General features: G+C 37.2%; 2 non-coding genes across 2 annotated transcripts; both read right to left on the bottom strand.

Moving 5' to 3' along the window:
- Positions 1–7798: 7798 nt before the first annotated feature.
- LOC112761884 (small nucleolar RNA R71) lies at positions 7799–7906 on the bottom strand. Its single transcript, XR_003182256.1, has one exon. It is a non-coding gene; the product is annotated as a small nucleolar RNA R71 (small nucleolar RNA).
- A 6924-nt stretch (positions 7907–14830) lies between these two features.
- On the bottom strand, positions 14831–14938 carry LOC112760568 (small nucleolar RNA R71). The gene has a single exon (XR_003181001.1). It is a non-coding gene; the product is annotated as a small nucleolar RNA R71 (small nucleolar RNA).
- Between the last annotated feature and the right edge of the window lie 436 nt (positions 14939–15374).

Below are 15374 nucleotides of genomic sequence, written 5' to 3'. Positions count from 1 at the left end.
TTATCTTCTCTTGTTATTATGAATTCTCACCCCTTTGGCTATGAGTTTGGTTCAAATTATGTTGTAGGGAATGGAAGCTACAATTAGAACATGCATCAAGGATGGGATAATCAAAGGTGGGAGGAGCCTCAAGCTTATAGACAAGCTTCTTGGCAACAACCTCCACCAACATACTATGACCAAGAGCCATTCCAAGATGCATATCAATCTGATGGCTATGGTGGACCTCCTTGTGACTACCAACAACCACCACTACATGCCTATGAATCCCCTCCTCAATATAGCCCTCAACCATACTCACACGCGTGGGTAGGAGAAAAAATGGATGACGCGTACGTGTGGGGTGGGTTGTGGGCCTCGCACCCCACCCGCATGGTTGCAGCACAACTCTTTCTTTTGGAACCATGCAGCAGCACCCTCCCCGCATCATAAATTCACAATTCAGGATTGTAGGGTGACGCGTACGCGTGGGGTAGCTTTTTTTTTTTCCTCAAAGAAGCATAAGAACAGAATTAAACACTCTCCTATCCTATATATACTCTAGACCAACCAAAACTTAAACTAAACCAAAAATCTTTAAGTTTTTGAAAAAGATTATTCAAACAAAACTTGCAATTCGACAAGAATGCAATTCAAGACAACTATTCTAATTCAAAACATGATTTCTAAAAAGCAACCTAGTAATCAAAGCAATATATACAAGAGTATAAAAAAAAAGAAAACGACCTAACAATGGCAACTCAATTTATTCATTGATTATATCTACAAGAGATATGGAAAGAGTTTACCATGGTAGGGTGTCTCTCACCTAGCACTTTTATTTATTATCCTTAAGTTGGACGATTGGGAGGCTCCTTGTCAAGGTGGTTTATGCTTATACTCATCCTTGAACTTCCAAGGATGCTTGCTCCTCAAACGGTTGTCAGAATTTCCAACCGAATTCACCAAGCTTAGTGATGAGCGGATAATTTATACGCTTTTTGGCATTATTTTTACATAGTTTTTAGTATGATTTGATTAGTTTTTATTATATTTTTATTAGTTTTTAAATAAAAATTACATTTTTGGACTTTACAATGAGTTTATGTGTTTTTCTGTGATTTCAGGTAATTTCTGGCTGAAATTGAGGGGCTTGAGCAAAAATCTGATTCAGAGGCTGAAGAAGGACTGCAGATGCTGTTGGATTCTGACCTCCCTGCACTCAAAGTGGATTTTCTGAAGCTACAAAAACCCAAATGGCGCGTTCTCAATTGCTTTGGAAAGTAGACATCCAGGGCTTTCCAGCAATATATAATAGTCCATACTTTTCACGGGTTTTGATGACGCAAAATGGCGTTCAAACGCCAACTCCCTGCCCTATTCTGGAGTTAAACGCCAGAAACAGGTTGCAAATCAGAGTTAAACGCCAGAAACAGGCTACAACCTGGCGTTTAACTCCAAAAAGAGTCTCTACACATGAAATCTCAATGCTCAACCCAAGCACACACCAAGTGGGCCCGAAAGTAGATTTCTACATCATTTACTTATCTTATGTAACCCTAGCTACTAGTTTAGTATAAAAACTACTTTTAGTGATTTATTTCACATCTCTGGTTAGTCTTTGAATAATTTTACATTCTGAGATCACGTTTAGGGGGCTGGCCATTCGGCCATGCTTGGACCTTGTTCTTATGTATTTTCAACGGTAGAGTTTCTACTGACCATAGATTAAGGTGTGGAGCTCTGCTGTTCCTCATGAATTAATGCAAAGTACTATTGTTTTTCTATTCAACTCAAGCCTATTTCTTCTCTAAGATATTTATTCGCACGCAAGAACATGATGAATGTGATGATTATGTGACGTTCATCACCATTCTCACTTATGAACGCGTGCCTGACAAACACTTCCGTTCTACATGAAGGCAAGCTTGAATGCATATCTCTTAGTCTCCTGATCTATGATCAGAGTCTTTGTGGTATAGGTTAGAATTATTGGCGGCCATTCTTGAGATCCGGAAAGTCTAAACCTTATCTGTGGTATTTCGAGTAGGATCTGGGAAGGGATGGCTGTGACGAGCTTCAAACTCGCGAGTGCTGGGCGTAGTGACTGACGCAAAAGGATTACTGAATCCTATTCTAGCATGATCGAGAACCGACAGATGATTAGCCGTGCGGTGACAACGCATTTGGACCATTTTCACTGAGAGGACGGGATGTAGCCATTAACAACGGTGATGCCCAACATACAGCTTGCCATGGAAAGGAGTATGAATGATTGGATGAAAGCAGTAGGAAAGCAGAGGTTCAGAAGGAATAAAAGCATCTCCATACGCTTATCTGAAATTCTCACCAATGAATTACATAAGTATTTCTATCCTATTTTATATTTTAATTATATTTTAATTATCAAATCTCCATAACTAATTGAATCCGCCTGACTGAGATTTACAAGGTGACCAAGCTTGCTTCAAACCAACAATCTCCGTGGGATCGACCCTTACTCACGTAAGGTTTATTACTTGGATGACCCAGTGCACTTGCTGGTTAGTTGTGCAAAGTTGTGACAAAGAACTAAGATTATGAACGTGCGTATTAAGTTTTTGGCGCCGTTGCCGGGGATTGTTCGTGTTTGGACAACTGACGGTTCATCTTGTTGCTCAGATTAGGTAATTTTATTTTAATTTTAAGTTTTTGTTTTTATTCTTTTTATTTTTCAAAAAATTTTCAAAAATAAATAAATAAATAAATAAATAAATAATAATAAATTATTCTATGGCTTCAGAATTTTTAAGAATGAATTCTAGAGTTTTACGAAGATATGTTGAATCCTGGCTGGCTGTTAAGCCATGTCTAATCTTTTGGAACGAGGTTTCAACTATCCTGAGAAGAGCTTCTATGTCTTTCTCAGCAATTTAGCTGTTGTATGTAATGATCTACTAAAGCTTGGCTGGCCATTGGCCATGTCTAGTGTTTTGGACCGGAGCTTTCACTGAAAGCTTGGCTGGCTAGTAAGCCATGTCTAATTCCTAGACTAGAGCTTTAGACTAACATTGCATGATTCCTGGAATTCTCATTAAAAATTTTGAAATCCTTATTTTTCTTTTTCCAATTAATTTTCGAAAAATCCAAAAAAAGTTTATAAAATCATAAAACCAAAAATAATTTGATGTTTCTTGTTTGAGTCTTATGTCAAATTTTAAGTTTGGTGTCAATTGCATATTTTTAAATTTCACTAAAAAAATTTTCGAGAAAAAAATTCATGCATGGTGTTCATCATAATCTTCAAGTTGTTCTTGATGATTTCCCTTGTTTGATCTTTGCATTTTCTTGTTGTGCATCTTTTCTTGTTTTTCATATGCATTTTCAATTTGTTAGTGTCTAAAATTTGAAAATTTCTAAGTTTGGTGTCTTGCATTTTTTTTCTTTTCTTAAAAAAATTTTCAAAAATAAGTCTTGATGTTCATCTTGATCTTCAAAGTGTTCTTGGTGTTCATCTTGACATTCAAAGTGTTCTTGCATGCCTCATGTGTTTTGATCTTGAATTTTTATGTTTTGCATCATTTTCATTGTTTTTCTCTTTCATCATTAAAAATTCAAAAATAAAAAATATCTTTCTGATGAGCGGATAATTTATACGCTTTTTGGCATTGTTTTTAATATATTTTTAGTAGGATCTAGTTACTTTTAGGGATGTTTTTAATAGATTTTGTGTTAAATTCACATTTCTGGACTTTACTATGAGTTTTTGTGTTTTTCTGTGATTTCAGGTATTTTCTGGCTGAAATTGAGGGACTTGAGCAGAAATCAGATTCAGAAGTTGAAAAAGGACTGCTGATGCTGTTGGATTCTGACCTCCCTGCACTCAAAGTGGATTTTCTGGAGCTACAGAACTCGAAATGACGCGCTTCCAATTGCGTTGGAAAGTAGACATCCAGGGCTTTCCAGCAATATATAATAATCTATACTTTGGCCAAGAATTGACGACGTAAACTGGCGTTCAACGCCAGCTTTCTACCCAAATCTGGCGTTCAGCGCCAGAAAAGGATCCAAAACCAGAGTTGAACGCCCAAACTGGCACAGAAACTGGCGTTCAACTCCACAAATGGCCTCTGCACGTGCAACACTTAAGCTCAGCCCAAACACACACCAAGTGGGCCCCGGAAGTGGATTTATACATCAAATACTTACTCATGTAAACCCTAGTAGCTAGTTTATTATAAATAGGACCTCTTACTATTGTATTTGACATCTTGGGATTACCTTATGATCCTTTGATCACGTTTTAGGGGGCTGGCCATCTCGGCCATGCCTGGACCTTCACTTATGTATTTTTAACGGTAGAGTTTCTACACTCCATAGATTAAGGTGTGGAGCTCTGCTGTTCCTCAAAGACTAATGCAAAGTACTACTGTTTTCTATTCAATTCTTCTTATTTCGCTTCTAAGATATCCATTCGCACCCAAGAACGTGATGAAGGTGATGATTATGTGTGACGCTCATCATCCTTCTCCCTTATGAACGCGTGCCTGACAAACACTTCCGTTCTACATGAATTAAGCTAGAATGAATATCTCTTAGATCTCCTAACCAGAATCTTCGTGGCGTAAGCTAGAATGATGGCGGCATTCAAGAGAATCCGGAAGGTCTAAACCTTGTCTGTGGTATTCCGAGTAGGATTCAATGATTGAATGACTGTGACGAGCTCCTAACTCGCGATTGCAGGGCGTTAGTGACAGACGCAAAAGGATAGTAAATCCTATTCCAGCATGATCGAGAACCGACAGATGAATAGCCGTGCCGTGACAGGGTGCGTGAGCATATTATTCACTGAGAGGATAAGATGAAGCCATTGACAAGGGTGATGCCTCCAGACGATTAGCCGTGCCGTGACAGGGCATTGGATCATTTTCCTGAGAGATGACCGAAAGTAGCCATTGACAGTGGTGATGTATCACATAAAGCCAGCCATGGAAAGGAGTGAGACTGATTGGATGAAGATGGCAGGAAAGCAGAGGTTCAGAGGAACGAAAAGCATCTCCATTCGCTTATCTGAAATTCCTATCAATGAATTACATAAGTATTTCTATCCCTTCTTTTATTTATTATTCGAAAACACCCTTATCACTTCATATCTGCCTGACTGAGATTTACAAGGTGACCATAGCTTGCTTCATACCAACAATCTCCGTGGGATTCGACCCTTACTCACGTAAGGTATTACTTGGACGACCCAGTGCACTTGCTGGTTAGTTGTATCGAAGTTGTGACAATTATGAATTAAGATCAGAGCACCAAGCTTTGAAGCCATTACCAGGATTTGTTCGAGCCTGGAGATCACAATTTCGTGCACCAAGTTTTTGGCGCCGTTGCCGGGGATTGTTCGTGTTTGGATAACTAACGGTTCATCTTGTTGCTCAGATTAGGTAATTTTCTTTTTGTTTTCTTTTCAAAAAAAAAATTTTTCAAAAACCTTTCAAAAATTCCTCACTTGTTTTCGAAAAAAAAAAATTTTTTTTTACTAAAAATAATGTTTTCAAAAATAAATTATTCTATGGCTTCAAAATTTTTAAGAATGAATTCTAGTGTTTCATGAAGCATGTTGAAGCCTATCTGGCTGTAAAGCCATACCCAAACTGCTTTGGGATTGGCTAATCACTTCAATGGAGTCATGCCCAATCCTTCTGGATAGGGTATGTCAGGCTTGTCATGTCTGAATTACACTCATATTTTTATTAAAGCTTGGCTGGCTATTAAGCCATGCCTGACCCTTTGATTGGAGCTTTAAGACTAACATGGCAAGATTCCTGGAATTCATATTAAAAATTTTGAAATCCTTATTTTTATTTTTCACAATAATTTTCGAAAAAAAAAATAATAATAAATAAAAATACAAAAAAATTAGAAAATCATAAAAATCAAAAATATTTTTTTGTTTCTTGTTTGAGTCTTGAGTCATGTTATAAGTTTGGTGTCAATTGCATATGCATCTTGCATTTTTTCGAAAATATCATGCATTCATAGTGTTCTTCATGATCTTCAAGTTGTTCTTGGTAAGTCTTCTTGTTTGATCTTGATGATTTTTTGTTTTGTGTCTTTTCATGTTTATCATATGCATTCTTGAATTCTTAGTGCGTAAGCATTAAAGAATTCTAAGTTTGGTGTCTTGCATGTTTTCTTTGCATTAAAAATTTTTCAAAATTGTGTCTATGATGTTCATCTTGACATTCAAAGTGTTCTTGGTGTTCATCTTGACATTCATATCATTCTTTCATGCATCACATGTTTTGATCTAAAAATTTCATGCATTGCATAATTTTCATGTTTTTCATAAAAATTTCAAAAATAAAAAAAATATCTTTCCCTTTTTCTCTCCTCAAATTCGAAAATTTGGATTGACTTTTTCAAAAATTTTTAAAATCAAGTTGTTTCTTATGAGTCAAATCAAATTTTCAATTTGAAAATCTTATCTTTTTCAAAATCTTTTTCAAAAATCAAATCTTTTTCAAAATTATTAGTTATTTTCGAAAATTCCAAAAATATTTTTCAAAAATCTTTTTCTTATTTTTAAATCAAAATTTTCGAAAATAACATAAACAATTAATGTTTTGATTCAAAAATTTGAAGTTTGTTGCTTGCTTGTTAAGAAAGATTCAAACTTTAAGTTCTAGAATCATATCTTGTGATTTCTTATGAATCAAGTCATTAATTGAGATTTTAAAAATCAAATCTTTTTCAAAACTAACTTCAATCATATCTTTTCAAAAATATCTTCTTATCTTATCTTTTTCAAAAATATCTTTTCAAAAAATCTTTTCTAACTTCCTAACTTCTTATCTTTTCAAAATTTGTTTCAACTAACTAACTAACTTTTTGTTTGTTTCTTAACTTTTTCAAAACCACCTAACTAACTCTCTCTCTCTCAATTTTCGAAAATATCTTCCCTCTTTTTCAAAAATTTCTTTTTAATTAACTAATTATTTTTATTTTTTATTTTTGAATTCAAAAATTTTCGAAAAATACTAACTAATTTTCAAAAACCAATTTTCAAAAATCACTAACTCTTTTTCAAAATAATTTTCGAAAATTATTCCTCCCCCATCTCATTCTATTTATTCATTCATGTCCTAACATCTCATCTCACATTCCAATCCTCACAGTTGTGTTTCTTCCTTTACATCACATCCTTTATCTCCCCCTCTTCTTCTACTTACAAAGGGATCCCTATACTGTGGTATAAAGGATCTCTATTATTATTATCATTTTTCTGGCCATTCTTCCTTGTCATATGAGCAGGAGCAAGGATAAGAACATTCTTGTGGAAGCAGATCCAGAACCTGAAAGGACTCTGAAGAGAAAATTAAGAGAAGCAAAAATACAACAATCCAGAGATAATCTTTCAGAAATTTTCGAACAGGCAGAGGAGATGGCAGCCGAAAATAATAATAATGAAAGGAGGATGCTTGGTGACTTTACTGCACCTAATTCCAATTTACATGGAAGAAGCATCTCCATTCCTGCCATTGGAGCAAACAACTTTGAGCTGAAACCTCAATTAGTTTCTCTGATGCAGCAGAACTGCAAGTTTCATGGACTTCCATCTGAAGATCCTTTTCAGTTCTTAACTGAATTCTTGCAGATATGTGATACTGTTAAGACTAATGGAGTAAATCCTGAAGTCTACAGGCTCATGCTTTTCCCTTTTGCTGTAAGAGACAGAGCTAGATTATGGTTGGATTCTCAACCCAAAGACAGCCTGAACTCTTGGGATAAGCTGGTCACGGCTTTCTTAGCCAAGTACTTTCCTCCTCAAAAGCTGAGCAAGCTTAGAGCTGATGTTCAAACCTTCAGACAGAAAGAAGGTGAATCTCTCTATGAAGCTTGGGAAAGATACAAACAGTTGACCAAAAAGTGTCCTTCTGACATGCTTTCAGAATGGACCATCCTGGATATATTCTATGATGGTCTGTCTGAGTTATCTAAGATGTCATTGGACACCTCTGCAGGTGGATCCATTCACCTAAAGAAAACGCCTGCAGAAGCTCAAGAACTCATTGACATGGTTGCTAATAACCAGTTCATGTACACTTCTGAAAGGAATCCTGTGAGTAATGGGACGCCTATGAAGAAGGGAGTTCTTGAAGTTGATACTCTGAATGCCATATTGGCTCAGAATAAAATATTGACTCAGCAAGTCAATATAATCTCTCAGAGTCTGAATGGAATGCAAGCTGCATCCAACAGTACTCAAGAGGCATCTTCTGAAGAAAAAGCCTATGATCCTGAGAACCCTGCAATAGCAGAGGTAAATTACTTAGGTGAACCTTATGGAAACACCTATAACTCATCATGGAGAAATCATCCAAATTTCTCATGGAAGGATCAAAAGCCCCAACAAGGCTTTAATAATGGTGGAAGAAACAGGTTTAGCAATGGCAAACCTTTTCCATCATCAACTCAGCAACAGACAGAGAACTCTGAACAAAATGCTTCTAATTTAGAAAATCTAGTCTCTGATCTATCTAAGGCCACTGTAAGTTTCATGAATGAAACAAGGTCTTCCATTAGAAATTTGGAAGCACAAGTGGCCCAGCTGAGTAAAAGGATCACTGAAATCCCTCCTAGTACTCTCCCAAGCAATACAGAAGAGAACCCAAAAGGAGAGTGCAAGGCCATTGACATAAGCGCCATGGCCGAACCTGTGAGGAGAGGAGAGGACGTGAATCCCAAGGAGGAAGACCTCCTGGGACGTCCAGTGATCAATAAGGAGCTTCCCTCTGAGGAACCAAAGGACTCTGAGGCTCATCTAGAGACCATAGAGCTTCCATTGAACCTCCTTATGCCCTTCATGAGCTCTGATGAGTATTCCTCTTCTGAAGAGAATGAGGATGTCACTGAAGGGCAAACTGCCAAGTTTCTTGGTGCAATCATGAAGCTGAAAGCCAAATTGTTTGGCATTGATGCTTGGGGAGTTGAACCTCCCTTATTCATCAATGAACTAAGTGATCTGGATCAACTGACATTGCCTCAGAAGAGACAGGATCCTGGAAAGTTCATAATACCCTGCACCATAGGCACCATGGTCTTTAAGGCTCTGTGTGACCTTGGTTCAGGAATAAACCTCATGCCCCTCTCTGTAATAGAGAAACTGGGAATCTATGGGGTGCAAGCTGCTAAAATCTCATTAGAGATGGCAGACAGCTCAAGAAAACAGGCTTATGGACAAGTAGAGGACGTGTTAGTAAAGGTTGAAGGCCTTTACATCCCTGCTGATTTCATAGTCCTGGATACTGGAAAGGAAGAGGATGAATCCATCATCCTAGGAAGACCTTTCCTGGCCACAGCAAGAGCTGTGATTGATGTTGACAGAGGTGAAATATTCCTTCAATGGAATGAGAACTCCCTTGTGTTTAAAACTCAAGGATCTCCCTCTGCAACCATGGAGAGGAAGCAGAAAAAGCTTCTCTCCAAGCAGAGTCAACCAGAGCCCCCACAGTCAAACTCTAAGTTTGGTGTTGGGAGGACACAACCAAACTCTAAGTTTGGTGTTGAACTCCCATATCCAAACTCTAAGTTTGGTGTTAGAGAGTCTCAACAATGCTCTGAACATCTGTGAGGCTCCATGAGAGCCCACTGTCAAGCTATTGACATTAAAGAAGCGCTTGTTGGGAGGCAACCCAATGTTTATTTATCTAACCCTATCATTCTTGTTTTTCATGTTTTCTTAGGTTCATGATCATGTGGAGTCACAAAATAAATATAAAAATTGAAAACGGAATCAAAAACAGCAGAAGAAAAATCACACCCTGGAGGAGCATCTGTCTGGCGTTCAGCGCCAGAACAGAGCATGGTTCTGGCGCTGAACGCCCAAAATAGGCATCTTATGGGCGCTGAACGCCAGAACAGATATGGTTCTGGCGTTCAACGCCAGAAATGGCAGACAAATGGGCGTTGAACGCCCAAAATGGCCACCAACCTGGCGCTGAACGCCCAGAGTTGTGTGCAAAGGCATTTTACATGCCTAATGGGTGCAGGGATATAAATCCTTGACACCTCAGGATCTGTGGACACCACAGGATCATCTCAGGATCTGTGGACCCCACAGGATCCCCACTTTACCTCCTCATAATCCTAGTTTTTATTTCCACATCTTCTTCTTCATCTATTCCTTCTTCTTTTGCTCGAGGGCAAGCAACATTCTAAGTTTGGTGTGGTAAAACAATTATGTAAAGGATCTATAGCTCAGTGGTAGAACATTTGACTGCAAATCAAGAGATCCCTGAGATACCTCAGGGGATACATTTTCTTCCACACAATTATTGGAAGCAACTAAGGGTGGAACATCAAGAGCACTCCATCATCCTTCATGAAATCAGAGAAGATCTAAAAGCAATGAAGGAGGAGCAGCAAAGACAAGGAAGAGACATAGAAGAGCTCAAGGGCATCACTAAGGTGGACTCATTCCTTGTTCTTACTTTCTCTGTTTTTTCATTTTCTATGTTATGTGCTTATCTATGTTTGTGTCTTCATTACATGATCATTAGTAGTAGTAACTATGTCTTAAAGTTATAAATGTCCTATGAATCCATCACCTCTCTTAAAAAAAAATGTTTTAAATCAAAAGAACAAGAAGTACATGAGTTTTGAATTTATCCTTGAACTTAGTTTAATTATATTGATGTGGTGACAATGCTTCTTGTTTTCTGAATGTATGCTTGAACAGTGCATATGTCTTTTGAAGTTGTTGTTTAAGAATGTTAAATATGTTGGCTCTTGAAAGAATGATGACTAGGAGACATGTTATTTGATAATCTGAAAAATCATAAAAATGATTCTTGAAGCAAGAAAAAGCAGCAAAGAACAAAGCTTGCAGAAAAAAAAATTTAGACGAAAAAAAAATAGAAAGAAAAAGAAAAAGCAAGCAGAAAAAGCCAAAAGCTCTTAAAACCAAGAGGCAAGAGCAAAAAGCCAATAACCCTTAAAACCAAAAGGCAAGGACAAATAAAAAGGATTCCAAGGCTTTGAGCATCAGTGGATAGGAGGGCCTAAAGGAATAAAATCCTGGCCTAAGCGGCTAAACCAAGCTGTCCCTAACCATGTGCTTGTGGCGTGAAGGTGTCAAGTGAAAACTTGAGACTGAGCGGTTAAACTCAAGGTCCAAAGCAAAAAAAAAAGAGTGTGCTTAAGAACCCTGGACACCTCTAATTGGGGACTTTAACAAAGCTGAGTCACAATCTGAAAAGGTTCACCCAATTATGTGTCTATGGCATTTATGTATCCGGTGGTAATACTGGAAAACAAAGTGCTTAGGGCCACGGCCAAGACTCATAAAGAAGCTGTATTCAAGAATCATCATACTGAACTAAGAAAGTCAATAACACTATTCGAAATCTGAAGTTCCTATAGATGCCAATCATTCTGAACCTCAATGGATAAAGTGAGATGCCAAAACTATTCAAGAGGCAAAAAGCTATAAGTCCCGCTCATTTGATTGGAGCTATGTTTCATTGATAGTTTGGAATTTATAGTATATTCTATTCTTTTTATCCTATTTTGATTTTCAGTTGCTTGGGGACAAGCAACAATTTAAGTTTGGTGTTGTGATGAGCGGATAATTTATACGCTTTTTGGCATTGTTTTTAGTATATTTTTAGTAGGATCTAGTTACTTTTAGGGATGTTTTTAATAGATTTTGTGTTAAATTCACATTTCTGGACTTTACTATGAGTTTGTGTGTTTTTCTGTGATTTCAGGTATTTTCTGGCTGAAATTGAGGGACTTGAGCAGAAATCAGATTCAGAAGTTGAAAAAGGACTGCTGATGCTGTTGGATTCTGACCTCCCTGCACTCAAAGTGGATTTTCTGGAGCTACAGAACTCGAAATGGCGCGCTTCCAATTGCGTTGGAAAGTAGACATCCAGGGCTTTCCAGAAATATATAATAGTTTATACTTTGGCCAAGAATTGACGACGTAAACTGGCGTTCAACGCCAGCTTTCTACCCAAATCTGGCGTCCAGTGCCAGAAAAGGATCCAAAACCAGAGTTGAACGCCCAAACTGGCACAGAAACTGGCGTTCAACTCCACAAATGGCCTCTGCACGTGCAACACTTAAGCTCAGCCCAAACACACACCAAGTGGGCCCCGGAAGTGGTTTTATACATCAAATACTTACTCATGTAAACCCTAGTAGCTAGTTTATTATAAATAGGACCTCTTACTATTGTATTTGACATCTTGGGATTACCTTATGATCCTTTGATCACGTTTTAGGGGGCTGGCCATCTCGGCCATGCCTGGACCTTCACTTATGTATTTTTAACGGTAGAGTTTCTACACTCCATAGATTAAGGTGTGGAGCTCTGCTGTTCCTCAAAGACTAATGCAAAGTACTACTGTTTTCTATTCAATTCTTCTTATTTCGCTTCTAAGATATCCATTCGCACCCAAGAACGTGATGAAGGTGATGATTATGTGTGATGCTCATCATCCTTCTCCCTTATGAACGCGTGCCTGACAAACACTTCCGTTCTACATGAATTAAGCTAGAATGAATATCTCTTAGATCTCCTAACCAGAATCTTCGTGGCGTAAGCTAGAATGATGGCGGCATTCAAGAGAATCCGGAAGATCTAAACCTTGTCTGTGGTATTCCGAGTAGGATTCAATGATTGAATGATTGTGACGAGCTCCTAACTCGCGATTGCAGGGCGTTAGTGACAGACGCAAAAGGATAGTAAATCCTATTCCAGCATGATCGAGAACCGACAGATGAATAGCCGTGCCGTGACAGGGTGCGTGAGCATATTATTCACTGAGAGGATAAGATGAAGCCATTGACAAGGGTGATGCCTCCAGACGATTAGCCGTGCCGTGACAGGGCATTGGATCATTTTCCCGAGAGATGACCGAAAGTAGCCATTGACAGTGGTGATGTATCACATAAAGCCAGCCATGGAAAGGAGTGAGACTGATTGGATGAAGATGGCAGGAAAGCAGAGGTTCAGAGGAACGAAAAGCATCTCCATTCGCTTATCTGAAATTCCTATCAATGAATTACATAAGTATTTCTATCCCTTCTTTTATTTATTATTCGAAAACACCCTTATCACTTCATATCTGCCTGACTGAGATTTACAAGGTGACCATAGCTTGCTTCATACCAACAATCTCCGTGGGATTCGACCCTTACTCACGTAAGGTATTACTTGGACGACCCAGTGCACTTGCTGGTTAGTTGTATCGAAGTTGTGACAATTATGAATTAAGATCAGAGCACCAAGCTTTGGAGCCATTACCAGGATTTGTTCGAGCCTGGAGATCACAATTTCGTGCACCACTTTCCCTTTTTCTTCTCATAAAATTCAAATATTTGAGTTGACTTTTTCAAAAATTTTTAAAATCTAGTTGTTTCTTATGAGTCAAATCAAATTTTCAATTTAAAATTTCTATCTTTTTCAAATCTTTTTTAAAAATCAAATCTATTTCATTTTTCTTTCATATTTTCGAAAATTCAAATTGATTTTCAAAATTTTTTTTCTTATTTTATTCCATATTTTTCAAAATCTTTACTAACAATTAATGTGATTGATTCAAAAAAATTTTAAGTTTGTTACTTGCCTAGTAAGAAAGGTTCAATCTTTAAATTTTAAAATCATATCTTTTTGTTTCTTGTTAGTCAAGTAATCAATTTCAATTTTCAAAGATCAAATCTTTTTAATTTCCAATTCAAATCTTTTTCAAAATGATTTTCAATCATATCTTTTTCAATTTCAATCATATCTTTTTCAAAATCAATTTCAAAATCTTTTCTAACTTCTCACCCTTTCAAATTTGATTTTCAAATCTTTTTCAATTAACTACTGGAATTTTTTTGTTTTTTTTTAAAGTTTTCTATTTCAATCATATCTTTTTCAAAACCACCTAACTAATTTTCTCTCTCTAATTTTTGAAAACTCCTATCCACTTTTTCAAAATTTTTTCTAACTAACTAATTGTTTTAATTTTTAATTTTAATTTTACTCATTTTCTTAATTTTCAAACTCTAACTGCATTTTAAAATAAAAACAAAAATATTTTTCTTTTATTTTTTAAATTAAATTCGAATTTTCTCCCCCCTCTCTCATCTCATTCTATTTATTTATTTATCTACTAACACTTCTCTTCTACTCATAATTCGAACCCCATCTTCTTCTCTGTGTTCGTGTTTTTCTCTTCTCCTCCTTCTATTCTTCTCCTTTTATACTCACATAAGAAATCTCTATACTATGACATAGAGGATTCCATATTTTCTTTTCTGTTCTCTTCTTTTTCATATGAGTAGGAACAAGGATAAGAACATTCTTGTTGAAGCTGATCCTGAACCTGAAAGGACTCTGAAGAGGAAGCTAAGGGAAGCTAAAGCACAACTCTCTGGAGAGAACCTGACAGAAATTTTCGAAAAAGAATGAGACATGGCCGAAAATAATAACAATGGTGGAGATGCAAGGAAGATGCTTGGTGACTTTACTGCACCGAATTCCAACTTACATGGAAGAAGCATCTCAATCCCTGCCATTGGAGCAAACAATTTTGAGCTAAAGCCTCAATTAGTTTCTCTGATGCAACAGAATTGCAAGTTTCATGGACTTCCATCAGAAGATCCTTTTCAGTTCTTAACTGAATTCTTGCAAATCTGTGATACTGTTAAGACCAATGGGGTTGATCCCGAGGTCTACAAGCTTATGCTTTTCCCATTTGTTGTAAAAGACAGAGCTAGAATATGGTTGGACTCTCAACCTAAAGATAGCCTGAACTCTTGGGATAAGCTGGTCACGGCTTTCTTAGCCAAGTTCTTTCCTCCTCAAAAGCTTAGCAAGCTTAGAGTGGATGTTCAAACCTTCAAACAGAAAGAAGGTGAATCCCTCTATGAAGCTTGGGAGAGATACAAGCAACTGACCAAAAAGTGTCCTTCTGACATGCTTTCAGAATGGACCATCCTGGATATATTCTATGATGGTCTGTCTGAATTATTAAAGATGTCATTGGACCATTCTGCAGGTGGATCCATTCACCTAAAGAAAATGCCTGCAGAAGCTCAGGAAGTAATTGACATGGTTGCAAATAACCAGTTCATGTATACTTTTGAAAGGAATCCTGTGAGTAATGGGATGCCTCAGAGGAAGGGAGTTCTTCAAATTGATACTCTGAATACCATATTGGCTCAGAATAAAATATTGACTCAGCAAGTCAATATGATTTCTCAGAGTCTGAATGGATTGCAAGATACATCCAACAGTACTAAAGAAGCATCTTCTGAAGAAGAAGCTTATGATCCTGAGAACCCTGCAATAGCAGAGGTGAATTACATGGGAGAACCCTATGGAAACACCTATAATCCCTCATGGAGAAATCATCCAA

The sequence above is a fragment of the Arachis hypogaea genome, chromosome 16 (genome assembly GCF_003086295.3).
Source record: "Arachis hypogaea cultivar Tifrunner chromosome 16, arahy.Tifrunner.gnm2.J5K5, whole genome shotgun sequence".
NCBI classification, from domain to species: Eukaryota; Viridiplantae; Streptophyta; class Magnoliopsida; order Fabales; family Fabaceae; genus Arachis; species Arachis hypogaea.
Note: the sequence above shows the minus strand (reverse complement) of the source record. Positions and strands in the feature narration are given on the sequence as shown.